The 16,852-nt window shown below is 36.5% G+C and overlaps 1 protein-coding gene across 2 annotated transcripts in view; it reads right to left on the bottom strand.

The window, feature by feature from the left end:
- SCIN (scinderin) overlaps positions 1-16,852 on the bottom strand; it is an 82,091-nt gene that overhangs the window by 36,559 nt on the left and 28,680 nt on the right. The gene's annotated exons all lie outside the window — the stretch shown is intronic.

Raw genomic sequence — 16,852 nt, 5'->3', positions numbered from 1 at the left:
ATGTTGAATGAATGAATGCATTTATTTATTCTTTGCATATCTGGTGCAATCCAAAAGTTCAAGTAAAGCATTTGGTAGAAAATACATTTGAATCTGCTTTGAATTTCTGTACACCAAAATCACAAAAAAAGTCTATAAAGCACCTTAATTAATTTAATTAATTGACAAATATCATAGGATGTTAAGGATGGGAATCAAATATAAATTTATTGAAAACAATGTGATTTTTATAACAATACATAGATATAAATTCAAGTTTAGAAAATACAAAGAAGCTATTCACTTAGATTCAATAAATATTTAATATACAATGAGATTGCTTGCATAATGTGCTTTATAGTCAGTATTCCTCACAATATATTATGTGAAAATATATACTGCTGAATACCAGACAACAATAAAAATGTATATAAATTCTAATCCTTGCATGAGCACGCCACAGCCTCGAGTTTAGAAATACATTAAAGACTTATTTCCTCTCAGAATATGCCCATCTTTTTGTTTATACAGTGATCAATAAAACCCTTTAATTACTGACCACACTAAATGATTATAATATAGTTTTTCTTTTTTTTACTAAAAGTAGGATCAAGACAAAAATTAAAATACAACCAAAAGTGCTTATTTTTAAAAAGGTTTTACATTGGTAGAAATATGTGTAACTTATAAGAGCAGTGAAAGGTCTCATATACCCTTTAGAAATTCTACTTCAACCAAGACAGTAGTTTGGAATCAACAGTTTGGGTTAAGGACATATTTAATACTGGGAAGTCTCCCAGTGGACCAGGTCTGAGATTTGGGACATACTCGAACTTTTAATTTTCAGACAATTCCCATATTAGCTAGGGATCTTAGCCTCTCAAAGGACTGTAGCATAGTTGGGAATTGAACCCAGGGAATTTACGAGAAACAGGCTTAACTCCAGAGGTACAGGGAGGCTGTATATTGTCAGATATCATTTTAAAATTCAGTTCAACAACTAAGCATTTACCAAACACCTCACTGGGACATACAAAAGAGTTTCCAACCACCCTGCACAACCCTTACAAACTTTACATCCTTCCTAGAAAGAGGAAAATAGTTTAATACGTTCACCTTATCAACTATGCCACACATTTTGATCTTTGAAATAAACTGTAAATACAGCCTTTCTTTTTCTCTACAGGTAGGATAATGCCTAAATTTAAAAAACCCATTTTAGGTTTCTCAAGTGATGAGCATTTAGCTCATGTAACCCTTTGTGTATGAAATAACATATACTTTGACAATCTAAAGAAGAAGGCGAAGAGAGAGCCCTTACCTAAGGATGTTCCATGAAAGTTTCATCTATTGTTCTAGCCAAGTCCTGCCACTCCAGCTTGGAGCCCCCCTTTCCTTCAATTATTTTCTATAAATTTCTACTTAAAAGTACCAGCATCCTCTAACATGCTCCAAACTTACCTTATCTCTCCACAAAACTGACCATTCTCAATGCTCTGTTTGTGTCAGTGAATCTCTATTCCTCTATTCACCTGGACTTAAAATCATGTCGTTAGTTTTGAATACCTCCTGTCCTCTACTTTGAGTCTCCTAGCCTCTTAGTCATTAAATTCTCCTTCTTTATGATGATGTTTAGAGTCACTGTTTCCTATCTACATTCATCCCCACCCTAATGTAGTTCTTCATCACCCAAGTCACGGCGTATGCCTACTCCTGTCAATTCCCTCCTACATTCAGTCCCCCCTCATCTTTTCATCCGGAAAGTTATCCTGGACAATGGCTGGAAGGCCCATCTTATTTCACTTTACTCCAATGCTTCAAGAATATGACTCCAGATAAAGATTTATATCTTTTATCTGCAGCAGTGATTCTTAAGGTTCAAGGTGCTCAAGCAACATCTGAGTAACTTGATAAAATACAGATTCCCAACTGCCAGCTATTAAGTCAGTGGATCTGGGGTGAAGCCCAGGATTCTGCGCTCCAGATGATTCTGAACTGGATGCTTACTGACAGAGCCCCAACTCTTCTCTCTGGATTCCAAGGCTCCTCAAGAGGCTGGATGTGACCTACTTGGCATTATTTCCCAGCATCTACCAAGTAGCCTTCTCTAATCAAGCTCATGTTTCCCATGTCCACTGGGAGCCATGCACTTTCCTTCCCCAGGGCTGTACCTAATGCTCTATGTAACTGCTACCTAGGTAGACTGGCTATGGCAGAAGCAAAACTGAACAATTATTCTTTGGTTGATTCAGTTAATTATAATTAGCACAGTAATAGTTACCACTCACTGGATGTCTACCATGAGTCACACACTGGATCAGGAGCTTTAGACACATGTAATTTAAATCTTATAAGAGCTCCCATTAACCAGATACTATTATCATTTTTACAGAAAAGGTCACTGATGCTCAAAGAGGCAAAGCAATTGTTTTCACAAAGCTGCTAAGTGTTGAGACTGAGATTCTGGTATAGGTTCCTTTAATGCCATTTCTGTAACTTTTAGAATAATTGGTTGCATACTTTCCTAAATCAAGAGAGACTAGGCAAGTCTTTGAAATGGACAAAAAGATTCTTTCCATGGATGGTGTCTAAAGGACCCATCTGGTGATCTGATGTTACAGAGGTCTGCACCTTTCCTTCTCTTTGAGTTATATTTTAATCCAGTAGAAGACTGATAGCAGCAAATGATTTTGTCCACAGAGATGCACAGGAATTTTGTCTGGTGGAGATGAAACTAATTTCTGCCATGTGAAAGAGGCCAGTTTTGCAGTTACTAGCAAATTCATTTCAACACTGCCCATACCTTTGTCTGTTCTTTGGATCCTCTTTGAACTCATTATAATATCTTAGTTGTTTTCTTAGTGAATGACTTAAATGACATCTTTGACATGGTTGTTTTATATTTGTCTGAGATTCATGATTTTACTTCTTTGAAAACTATCCTTTAACACACAGTACCCCACTTGTCTAAACCACAGATATTGGAATCTATTTATATATTTATTGCCTTTTACTACGTTGCATGTATTCAGCTAACACTTTTCAAGTCCATTATGTGCCACTCTAAGTCCTTTACAAATGTAATATAACCGATGCTTACATGTTACTATGTACCAGACACCATTCTAAGCACTTTACATTTATTAAGTCATTTCATCTTCATAACAAGCCTATGAGGTGGCACCGTTATTATCCTATTTTATGCCTGAAGAAACAGACTAAGTAACTTGACCAAGGTTACGCAGCCAGTAAGTGACAAAGTCGGGATTTGAACTCTGGCTCCAGAGTGTGTGTTCTCAACTAACGGGCTGTACTGCCTCTTCTAGATACTTCAAAAGATCTTCACTTAACTGTTTAGGCCTTGTCTCTGGAGATAAAGCAGAAGTTTTTTCATAGCAGAGACTGTACAGGGGCCACGTTTATTTCTCCCATTCGGATCAGAACAATGCCAGGAAATACCACAGGTGGCACGCGTCCTATACACTATGGTTTCGGTGCTCTACCTTCCTCTCCACGTAGCTTTCATCTTTCTCCAAATCCTCTCTGTCTACTCCCCTTTCCTCTTGGTTCTGCCTATGCTGTGGGCATTAAAGGTCAAAAGAGAGAAGTTCTCTCATCATATCAGAGTGCTCTGGGAGCAGGCAGCCCTTAAAGAGAAGATACAACAGGGTGCAACAAACATGAAAGAGCTACCGAAGAATGTAAAATAACAGAGCAACAATACTTCTTTACCCATAAAACTGTCAAAGGTCAGGAGAAAACTGACCGTATCTAGTGTTGGGAAAGATTCAGTATTCTACCAGGTATCCTGCTGAGAAGGAAAATTCTTAAAAGTGATGACCAGTAGGTAACAGAAACCTTAAAAGCATACCTATCATTTAACCCAATTATTCTATTCTAGTAGTTTATTCTAAAGAAATAATTTAAATGTATGCAAAAAATTAATTTAATGAATATTCACCACAGCATTATATAATATTAAAAAATGCAAACCACCTAAATGTCCAACATGGAAGGAACTGATTAAATAAATTAGGCTACATCCGAACAATGGAAAACTATACAGTCATTATAATATCAAAAATTAGTTGATTATCAGGAAAATCTTCATAACATTTCAAATAAAAATCTAGATTTCAAGCATTATCTACGGTATGAACTCTTTCTTGTAAAAGCACAGAGCTGCATATGTGGAAACAAAGATTAGAAAATATTTGGTCACTCATTTTTCAAAGGTGGGACTTGGGGTGATATTTTTCTCTACTACAACTATATTTTGTAAAATTTCAACAAGAAACATGTATTTTTCTTAGTAAATAAAACTGTAAAAACTTACATTAGAAAAAACGCTGACCTCTTGAATTTGTTTTGCTCCCCGTAGAATAAACTGCAGTATTTTATTACTTCAAATAGAGATAATATCACTTCATTTTAACTTACAGTCTACCTTAGGCTTCTGCCTCAGCCTTATCCACTCAGTTCATCAAAGGATAGTAAATATTACTGGATTCCTAACTGCTCTAAGACATTTTGATCAGAGAAGCATTTGTTAATGTAAAGACCTAGAAGGAGCCAGCAGGGGCCCAGGGTTCTTAAGTTTTTAGCTAGGAAATTAAGTGGCTCCGAAGATCGCACAGTCTATTTTGTTACAGATGGGATGTGAATACAAAAATGGGAGCATCTATATCTTTTCCTCTCTGTTTTGTCAGTAACGCAACGGAAACGCTTAACAACGTTAAGTCACTATTCCAAGTACGTTAAAGAGGTTGGAAATTTGCGGAAATACAATTTTGTTCTCTGCCTAAATAGACCTTCTTTCCCGCTGTATACTCTTTGCCTTCAACAGGAGATCAGTTCAGAATAACTCAGAAGATATTTATATTAAATCATTAAAGCAAATACACAATCCAACTTTAGATTCACAATCCTCTAGCTTCAGAATTTCTGGGTTTTCATGACCTGTGCCAAGCCCATCCTCAGCGTCTTGTATGTTTCTTCTATACGACCCACTGTGGCTTTGTTTTAAAACATAAGTTGGCCTATGTGTAAATTTGTTTTCTCAGAAAGAAGGACGAAGCAGTTAAAAACTTTGCCGTATTTTCATAATCCTTATTGAATTTTCACATTTGCAATTGTTTTTATTTTGAATCTTTTAGCCAGCCCCACATATTTTGGATACAAAATTCCAACATTTGCAACCTTGCTCACACAAGATGCATTTTCCCTCCTTCTGATGTCTGACAGAAAAGTCGAGATGCTTGGACACTCTACAGTAAGTAATTAAAGTGAACAATAAGAAAAGAGGGGATAATACGTGGCCTGGAGGAAGAACAGCACATAACTCAAAACTCCAGGTCACCTGGGATCAAAATGATCTACCCCGGTGTCAAGTCCTACCGACGTTTAACATAGAGTGTCTTATGTACTTCCCAAACCAAGTTCATCTTGACAGATGAGGAAAATGAGGCTGCAAGAGGTTAGGAGTTTGCCTTAGGCCCAAATCTTATAAACACAAAGCGAGGATGTAAACCCCAGGGCTTCCAACTCCTACTGCAGTGCTTTATATAGATAATGAGACATGGCACTGTTCTTATCTTAATTATTTTACTGTAAACGGCTCTGCTTCTTTTATCACTAAAAACAGAGTAAGCTTCCAGGTTCTAAGAGATAAGATTTTAATTACTCAGTAGTTTTTGTGTCTTATTTCCTTTCCCTAACTGGTAAAAAAAATCAGTACATTTCAAGCACATGGAAAGAAACTGTTAAAGTGAAGTACAGCTTCATAGTTATGGTGTGTTTACTACAACGCATTTTATGCCTTTGGTAAGACTACTACTTGATAATAGGGAAGAAACACATATAAAATGATAGGCAATTCTGAGAAAAGCCACGAACTCCTTTAGCCAGCTCCACTTAATCTGGGTATGGTTCCAACATTTGCTCTCCTGCTTTCTCTCAGTGATGTGCTTCCCCACCTTTAAAATACTTTTACCTCTTTATTGATATGTCAAATAAAGGGTAATTTAATACATCAAATAGTGGATAAAGTACTTTAGACTGAGAGAAGGCATGTGAAATACATATTGGGATAAAAGGACAAAGTGAACCAAGCGTCTGCAAAAGAGGGTTCGCTTCATTATCTAGCTCAGGGCTGTCCAGTAGAGTTTTCTGTGACTGTAATATTCCATATCCGTGTGTCCAATACAGTAGTAACTAGCTACCTGTAGCTACTGAGCACCTGAGATGTGGCTTATGTGACCAAGTAACTAACTTTTAAATTTTATTTAATTTTAGGAAATTTAAATCAAAACCTAAATAGCCACATGTCTCACAGATGCTGTATTTGACAGTGTAGCTCAGGAGGACGCAGAGAATGCTGTGGCCTTGGGAAGCTCATCATGATGCAGGTCTGAACCTCAACATTACTGTAACATCAACGTATTAGAGATTAGATTTAGAGGGTCAAACTCATGAGAAAGTTTACTCATAAATTATTATAATATGGAAAGTTAATCCACAGGTTACTATTACAGAAAGCTAACTTACAAGTTTCTTTAACATGGAAACCCAACTCACAAGTTATTAAAATATGTAAGCCAGAACGTCAGCTTTTTAAACTACAGCAGCTGTTTTTCACTGGCTGCATATTAGAACCACCTAGGAGTTATGATATAGAACACTCAAGTTTGAATCCCATCTGCAGAGATTCTGAATGAAGCCCTGGCACTGTGTATTTGAAGAGCTCCTAGGGCCTGGTTTGGTGATATGATTTAAACCTTTAGTGGCTTCAGCTCTGTGAGCCTGGCTCACTCATCTTAACCAGCAGGACAGGTCCGCCAAGTCTTTCTGATTTTCACGTACCTTCACATAAAGAATTTCTCTCCTGGAAAAATTAGCAGGCCTGATAGTCTGGAGGCTGCCCTGGGTCAACTCTTAGGTAAAGATTTTAGGCCCTCTGCTCTTTCTGGGGATTATTAAACCCTTCTATTGTAAGATCTCAAAGCCATTTGGACATTTGTACCCGATCAGTGCTTGAATGGACACTTTCATCATTGGCGTTTGGGGTTCCTAATCTCTATGCTTCACAGTGGGCAACCCCACATTTGCCTTTTTGACAATCCCTTCATTTGCTAAGATCAGACAACCTGAGCTGGATGGACCTACAACTAAGTGACTCTGTGACCTTATTCTCATATTTAAAATAGTATGATAAGTAATACCACTCACAATGATTATGATGATTAAGTGAGGTAAATAAACCAGATTCACATATAACATTTAATGAGATTAGGTGGAGTTTTATGGCAAGAGAGTTGTGAGTTTCCTCTTTATCTACATAATTAAGAAAATTTCCAAGCAGCAAAATTTAATGGAGCAAACTCAAAATGGCTTTCATATACTCTGAGGTTCTTGAAAAATATTTGCATAACTTTTATACTCACATTAAAAGAATGTATTTTCTTTCAAAGAAAATGTCTACCCCAATTACCCTGCACCTAATGCCTCCATAGTATGGATGAAAGGTTGAATGCTGACACTAAGAGATATGAATGGTCAAGCCAGCCCACTGAGTGCAAAAATTGTGCTACAAAAGCTATTACTTATGATATGTAATAAAATAGGTATGATTGTCAAAAGTGTGTAGCAAAGTTTTGGAAGTTATAAAATAACTTCCCAGCAGATGAGATTCCCATCTCTCTGCATATTTAAGATTTGCACACTCTGGAATGAAGATCTGCCATGATCCGTGAACCACAGGTCTCCCATTCCCATTCCTACATGGGCAAGTTACATAGTCCCTCTACGACTTTCTTCATAAAGTGAGGATGTAGAGATGCTACTGGTGCCCTGCCCATCTCACCTTGGTCTACCTCAGAGGTCATCGCCAGATAATTTCTTAAAGGCCAAAGCCTTCTGCTCTCTGTCTGATGGCATTATCTGGCCACCAGGCTGTACTGTATCTACATACAAGGCAGGCTAGAGGTTCTGGGGAGTTAAAACCCAAGGAGTGACCCTCAACAAATGAGGGATGGGAGTTACCAGCTAAATCCTGCAGCCACCTCAGCCTTCAGTGGGCCAGTTCTGAAGTGTTCTACATACAGTTTCTCAGAGGGCCCCTCAGGGACTAAGCCCCAGTTGCCTGCAGCAGTAAATAACTTATTAACAAACTATTGCCTTATTTTACTTCTACTCCGCGCTTCCAGGATCATCTTCCAAATAACAATCTGCTCCCAAGTCCTTGTCTCCAAGTTGGCTTTTGGAGGAACACAGACCAAGACAGGGGATAATAACTGTATCCACTTCACAGGGCTGTTGTAAGAATTAAATTAGCTCATCCATGTACAGCCCACAGAAGAACGCCAGTCGTATAGTAAACACTGAATGTTTGTCCTGGGGGTGCTTCTGGTGGACTTCCTCTGCAGCAAATAAAATCCATGACAAATTTGCTTCTTAGATTATGGAATTTCTGTGTCAATGATGAGAAGCACTTGCATCACATAAAGAAAAATGCAGCTAGAAAGAGTAAAAAGTGAACAGAAAATTCAGCTGACCAGTAAGCCATTTGCCCTTACCCTTGTAAGGCATGACAAGATGAAATTATGCCGTCACCTAGCAATGGAGCACCACGACAGTGAATAGCAGAGCAAATGATATGCAATTGTGGGGCATTTGCTACTTGCTTTGGAACAGTTTTTAGTCAACATATTTGTCTTGCCACATGTCCTCTATCAGATTTCATCAAAATTTATTTTTAGTTTTGGTTGGCTTTTTTAGTTACCAGCCTTCATTGAAATAGAGCATTGATATTTAATTTCACAGTTACACATGGTCTAGGACTGCATTTCCCAGTATATTTGTATGGCTTTTTTGTGTACAGATACTAACAGATTTTCTGTTTAATAGTACGTTAGTACCTGTTTTCTGATTAGTAAAATGTTATGAAATATCCAGAACTGAGGATTTCCTATTGAGAGTTTCCACTGAGAGGATACTGTATTGACAAGAACAAACCATGCTTTCCTGACAAATCCTTCTTACATATAAATATATATATGTATATATATGTATATATATACATATATATACATACACACACACACACACACACACACACATATCCAAAACAAAGTAATTGTAAAATGGTGATGCACTGGATACCCTTGCAAAGATAACAGCAATTCTAAGAGCAATAACAACACTTTTGCATTTGCAGAAGTACTGTCAATATAACCCAATTCCATCACAGTGCGATCCTTGGCTCTGGATAAACATGACTTAAAATCACAACCTAAATGGCCTCTATCTTAGGGGGCTCTTTCCAATACGTGAACACTTTTCCTCATGATATTAAACAATAATTACAAAATAAATACTAAGGAGTTGTGAATCATTGACTCTTGAAAAGTCAACCTTCTAATATCTGGGCTTGGCTAATTCTTAGCACAAGATGTTAAGAGGAAACATATAAAATTAATATTACAGTGAACGATTATTATATATTTTAACTATTTATTTTACAAAATGAATGTCAAGGAGTTGTGAATCACTGAATCTTAGAGATCTGACCCTTTGATATTTGAGTTTGGCTAATTCTTAGCACAGGAATAAGAAGAAATTGACCTAAAATTGCTGAAAGAAAATATAGTCTTACTGTAAGTCTTTTTTTACTATATATATATATATATATATATATATATATATATATATATATATAAAATCACTAATATTATAAGAAACATGAGGAGAAATATAAATAATAGTGAGACTAGAAACTTGCCATTCTAGTTTAATATTTGTGTTAGTTTATCATTTCAAATATAGAAAAAATCCACCCTTCCATACAACCCATATGTCTTGGAATTGCGTTATCCTGTTGATGGGTTCTATCACTGTTCCCTCACTTCAGCTGCAAACTAAAGGAGAAATGACCTCATTCAGAAATGCTTGCCAAGTAGTATTAGTTTGGACTGATTATATAAAAGTGACATCTTATCAGTGAGGTCACAAGTCTTCAATGTTGAACTTGGGTGTGACAAAGTGGAAGATTATTTGAAAAATTATCATCTTATTGTTGTATATAGTTAACTATACTTTTACTCTATTTCTTATCTTTGTTCAGAATATTTCTACTTCCCCCACTGGATGAATTGGTGAGGAACAAAATGGATATCTGAATTAAATACTAGACATCCAAATAAAAGATTCATTAAAATAAATGACAACAAATGAATGGTGCCTTGAACAGTGCCTGGCACATAAAGTAAGCTTCAGTAAACAGTAGATACAAATAGCTACAGCAACTATAGTGCTCTTGGAAGCATCGTAACTTTGCAGCATGCGCTACTCGTCACTATAATCTTTGGATTTGAGGTGTGTACTAAGTATCATTGCTGTAAAGCAAAACAGGGGAAATGATTTAATTACAATGCAACAGATATAAGAAAAGGAAAGATTTCTATTTTCTGGTACCTCTGATGCTTCCTCTCTATACGTAATATGAGGGCTAATCTAGAGAGAGTGGCAAATATTTTGGACCCCTTTACCTTAAAATTCTTTGAATGGTAAACCCATAAATGGACCTTCTCTCTCCACTTGGCTCTCATAATAATGTTATTTCAGACAACAAATTCTGGTGAACGTCTCTGATGTGCCAGACACCATGTGATATAAATAGGAAATTCCAAAATATGTCAGACATTGTTCAATTTCCCAAAAACTTACAAAAGGAGGTTGGAAAATAAAGGAGGGATAAACAAGGAAGCTAAAACTAATTGGATAGCACACAAAGAGCAGTGTACCTCTCTCACAAAATGTTTTTTGTTGTCTCTTAGTGTTAAAAGTGTTTACTGTGCCTATTGACCAAATTAGTATCTCAGGCAACTCAAATTTCCATCCTCACAGAGTTGTGACTAACAATGAAGTAAGAGGGCAACAGAAAATAATTTAATGAGTGGTGTGTGTGCGTTACAAACCCACAAAATAACTATCATTTACATTTAAGGAGCTCAAAACACCCATGTTTATTCCCTGATGCTAAAAAGCTGTGATTTTGATTCTTATTTATACTATTTTCCTATAAATCTTTAGACCCTTTAAAAATACTGTATACTCACTGTTCCAAAATGCTCATGAAGGGGTTTTCAAAACAGCTCCCTGGGCTTCCCTGGTGGCGCAGTGGTTGAAAGTCCGCCTGCTGATGCACAGGACACGGGTTCATGCCCAGGTCCGGGAAGATCCCACATGCCGCGGAGCAGCTGGGCCCATGAGCCATGGCCATTGAGCCTGCGCATCCGGAGCCTGTACTCCGCAACGGGAGGGGCCACAACAGTGAGAGGCCCACATACCGCAAAACAACAACAACAACAAAAAACAGCTCCCCGACTTCTATTATTGGCACTTCTTTGGTTCATTTGATACTATTTTACAAAGATAAATGGGGATTATCTAATCAAAAATCATCCCCAGAAAATAAAGTTTCTCCCATTCTCTATGGTATAATTTTTAAAATGACTAAGCATGATTCAAATACACAATGTTATTTTAGTTAAAAGATTAAAATATAACGCCATGTAAATCCAATAAACTCAAGGTTATGCTATGAAAGCAAACATTTCCACAGAGAAGCTTCATGGAATGTTGACAATTCTAAATTTCCAAATTCCTGCTTGCTTTTTCTTCACCTTTTGCTCTACATGCTGAAAATGTATTACTATTCCAGTGCTTAGATGATTAAATGTTCAAAATCACTCCTGCTTTAACTTTCTGTAAATTTAAATTGTACAACCTTGGGAAGTGTTAGCACCACCGCCTTTGATGTTAAGCATTGATGTTAAGGATAAGACAAATATATTGGGTGATTTCAAAAACAAAGTTCTACATCTGTATAGTTCCTTGGAGTACACGGAGCACATTCACTTTTTTTTTTTTTTTTTTTTTTTGCGGTACGCGGGCCTCTCCCATTGCGGAGCACAGGCTCCGGACGCGCAGGCTCAGCGGCCATGGCTCACGGGCCCAGCCGCTCCGCGGCACGTGGGATCTTCCCGGACCGGGGCACGAACCCGTGTCCCCTGCATCGGCAGGCGGACTCTCAACCACTGCGCCACCAGGGAAGCCCCACATTCACTTTTAACCCAGTGGTGAGGAGAGGCAGCACCGAGACTGTAGGCAGCAGCCACGCACAGTGGTCAAGGCCAGTGGACAGCAGTGATGTGTACTGAACAGCAAGAAGAGTGGACAAAGTGGACGCTAAGTGTGCACTTAGTGTGTTTTAGTCCACACTAAGTGGACAAAAACAGAAATAGTTTCCAATTTTGCTGAACACTAAATAGGGAGGTGACCTGACCTGGGAAGGAAGATTTTACAGATGGCAGAATCCAACTGCAGCTCCTGGGGACATGCATTTTTGTTCACAGAATGAAGTTTTAGACATTTGCTGTCTATTTCTTACTGTGCTAGGTACTCTCACCTGGAGTGTATGCAATCTGCCTAATACGTGGGAAGGTAGATAAGCTCAAGACTCAGTTATCACTTTCCAGGAGATGAGCTGTAACTATCAATCTGTAGAAAGAAGACTAGCAGACTCTATGGATTATCCTTATCTAAACACTAACTGCTCCTACATAAATGCAGTTGGTTTTAAAACTTAATCAACCATATGGCTTTGTTCATATATTCACCAACACTATCATCTAAAACACAGGGAATTTTTTAAAGCAATACTATCCTCTAGAAAACAGGAAGACAAATGTAATTGGTTTTCTAGAACCACAAAGTTCCCAGTTAATTGTATTAATTTTCTAAATATTAATGAGCAATGAGTTAGAGCTGTGAGGGTTCCACAGATATAAAGGCAATGTCTTGTCTTCAAGGAATTTAGAGTAGCATTGTTAAGATATAAATTTCATTGGGCAAAGTACTTTGGGGAAGTATAACTAAAATTTTACTCTTTGCCTAAATAGATATCTAAAGGATAATTTAAGAAATATCTGCACAGTTCAACTCTAGATTTTATTTACAAGATTACCAGATGAGCACATCATAAATATCTGATCAACTTCTCAAAAGAATGATTGAATAAATTTTCTTATTTTCAAGTAGTCAATTATGACTTATAGTAACAAGATGAACACAATTCCTATACTGGGAGATCCTCTGGAGATTAATCTATTTTATATGCTATTGTCATATAGTCTAAAATACATAAATTTGGGAGGGGTGAATTGGGAGTTTAGGATTAGCAGATGCAAACTATTATGTACAGAATGGATAAACTATAAGGTCCTACTGTACAGCACAGGGAACTATGTTCAATATCCTATGATAAACCATAGTGGAAAAGAATATGAAAAAGAATGTGTGTATATACATATATATATATATGTATAACTGAATCACTTTGCTGTACAGCAGAAATGAACACAGCATTGTAAATCAACTATACTTCAATAAAATAAATTTAAAAAAAAATAAAATAAAATACATAAGAGAAGTCTTTCAACCACTGGTAGTATCATTCTGACCGTGTTTTCTCTGGCATTTGAGGACCCTCACAACCTGTTACCACTCTAGGACTATGTTTTAGACTGGGTGCATGCTTATCTTCTCAATCAGACAAAAAAATACAGTCTGAACTCTACTGGGAACCAACCCAGTGATCAATAAACACTTACTTATTGGCTCCTCCTCATTAGGGAGGATGCCCACACCCTTGCTCTCCGGGTGTGCATCTCTGCCTTGCTTCTGTCTTAACTAAGCAAACTGTTCCTCTGCCTGCTCTCCCACTTGTTGTTGTGCTATGTCTCTAATAATAAAGTACATGCTTTTACAAAAAGAAAAAAACACTTATTAACTGAGACATCATATGACATTCTAATTTTTCTTTCCAATTTTCTTCTTTTGCCCAAATCTAAAATAATGATTGTGCATATGACTTTCCAGGGAGCCTCAGTGTTTTTATATAAGCAAGAAATCTAACAGTTCAACAACAAAGCATCTGCTAACAATCTCCCTGTAGTATTTTTACTGCCAGGATTCCTTCACTAGCATTTACAATGATTATAGACTTAACAAGTTTATTAAATTACATCGAAAAAAACTCTTTCCAGGTTAGAAGAATTGGATGTTTTGTTGTTGTTTCAAACAACTTGCTCCTTCTTTATCCTTTTTTTGATATCTACCCAATGCTATCTTTTTAAAAATGAAAGTCTATAAAACATACTGATAAGTTATTCACCTTAGCCATTTTTCCTCAAGGGACTTTTAGCCTCCCTCCTAATGTTTCGAGAATGAGTAGAACCAACAAAGAAAGTTTGAGACCTTCGGGCTAGTGAGATACTTAATTTTCCTTCACATTCATTGATTATTTATTTTAAATATGAAAAGAAAAAAGCTTTACATAATTTACATGCAGCTTTTCATGGTAAATATGTTTACAGTTAGGAGAAAACAAGCACAGAGTATACATGACTTTAATTACAGGCTTTAGTTAGTTCTGCTTATAGGATTACCTTCATATTTAGGCATACAAGCTTTTAAAAGTGCTTAAGATACAGATAAGAGGCTGACCACACATCCTGTTTCCACAGACGGTTCTTGTTAATGCATGTTGTGTCCTGTCTGGTTGGTGCCCACTATTACTCTCCAGAGTGTTTTGTTTGAAGGATAAATTTATGATCATCCTAGAGATAAGCCACATTAAAATTGTGTGAAAATAATATTGTGATCAAAAGATAGTTGAACTATCTCTAAATAAAGATCAATTTTTCAAAAGACTCTCAGAAAATTTTTTTTCAATATTTTCAGTGTTGAGCACTTGAATGTGTTACAAAGACATGTTCCAAATATTCAGCATTGAATATGGAGTCATGACAATCACATCATTTAACTGGTTGAAAAGTCCTTGACTTCAAGCCATTACCAACCTTCATATATACACTTTCAAAGTTTTTGGAAATAATTTTTTAAAATTCTCATTAAAAATGAGTCACTTAACAGGTCAATTTTATAAGATATTTTGAAAGATTTTTAGATTTTTGGAATCCTCTAGCAAAGTCAACAGTTGCATTAGAGTCTCAGAAAAAGAATTGGTGTTCCATTATCTTAAACGAGGTAACCTTTTTTGTCTGTGTGCTATGGACCATTTTGGACCACTTTTGAAGCCTATGAACCCCTACTATAAATGTATTTTTTAAACGTATAAAATAAAATACTTAGTATTACAATGGAAACCAATTCTATTAGAATACAGCTATCAAAAAATCAAAATATATTTAAAAAAGCAAGCATAAAGTAATAAATAAGCTTCTTCATTTACTCATTAAATAATATTATTGAAAAGCAGGTCTAATAACTGCCATAATTACCAAGTAGTGATGAGCATAAGTGATACTTTGAGGTTATATGCAATATCTATAGTGTGATCTGAAAAGTCACAAGTTCTGCTCATGCTACTATCGTTTACCAACTACATTCACAATTGGAGAAAATTTTCACAAAGAAATCGGTGAAAATGAAGCTGTAATTTTTTTCCCAACCAAGTTCATGAGCTCTTTGAATTCTATTGTTACAGTACAACATTAAGAAAGCCTAGAGGTCAAACTTGTTTATCATAAGTCCATAGGTAATTCATCAAACAACTACCTACCCTTGTAATCAGGCCACAAAAGAACATTTCTGAAAACAGAACTTCCCACTGAATGCTTTTTAACAAAAAAAAAAAAAAAAAAGGCTTTCACTCAAAATTCAGTTCAGATCAACTGTGAGTGACAGCTGTCCATCATAATGCAGTATAAATTGAATGTACTGAATGGAAACAAAGTCGGTGTTTTCTGTAAGGTAGATAGCTAGTGGGAAGCAGCCGCATGGCACAGGGATATCGGCTAGGTGCTTTGTGACCGCCTGGAGGGGTGGGATAGGGAGGGTGGGAGGGAGGGAGACGCAAGAGGGAAGAGATATGGGAACATATGTATATGTATAACTGATTCACTTTGTTATAAAGCAGAAACTAACACACCATTGTAAAGCAATTATACCCCAATAAAGATGTTAAAAAAAAAAAAAGTCTGTGTTTTCTAGGATTTTTTAGAAACCAAAAAACAAAGAGCCCCTAAAACACAGACATAGCATTTTATATTAAACAGTATGTCCCTTATCCCTATCACTGATATTTTAAAATCAAAGTTACATTTTTACAAATTTTTTTCTTCAGGTTTGCATTTTCTCATTTTAATTTAACAGCATAATATAGTCATCGACTATTTAAGCTTTTCTTTCTCAGAACTTTGAGTGATATCCAATAAGTAAAGACATCAAAAATACATATGCACAGTTAAGGCCCTCGGCCTCAGTGGTTTCGTTGCCTAGAACAGACTACAAATGACTGGTAATTAAACACAGCCATTGCCTGAGAGACAAGATTGAATCACAGATGATTGGAATCTAAAGGGACCAGAGAAGCCACTTTGTCTAACCCTCACTTTACAAATGAGGAACCAGAGACAATGAGAGTTTAAGGGACTTTCCAAGATGACCATGGAGAAGCTAGCCTGACAGTTAATGCAACACTCCCTCTAGCTCCCTACAAGGGCAAACTGTGTCCCTGGCTCCACTTCTATCAAAGTATAGCTATTGAGACAAGAGGTTATAATCAATTAGAAATACATCTTATTTATAGATTTTTGCTCCCAAATATGAGAATTAGATGACTTAAATGGTGATCACATCTGCAGAACAGAGGTCTTTAAAAAATATTAAAAGATCAAGAATGTGCTCTAAATAGTTTCAAGGTCTAATGTATTAGTAATGTTAGTCTGACTTCTGAAAACCCAGGTTTCAATAGTCATCCCTTATTTTATTTTTTCAGATGGCCTTTTTT

This window comes from Delphinapterus leucas, chromosome 9 (genome assembly GCF_059928025.1).
Source record: "Delphinapterus leucas isolate spDelLeu-1000000601 "Yukka" chromosome 9, BTC_Dleu_Yukka2, whole genome shotgun sequence".
NCBI lineage: Eukaryota > Metazoa > Chordata > Mammalia > Artiodactyla > Monodontidae > Delphinapterus > Delphinapterus leucas.
Note: the sequence above shows the minus strand (reverse complement) of the source record. Positions and strands in the feature narration are given on the sequence as shown.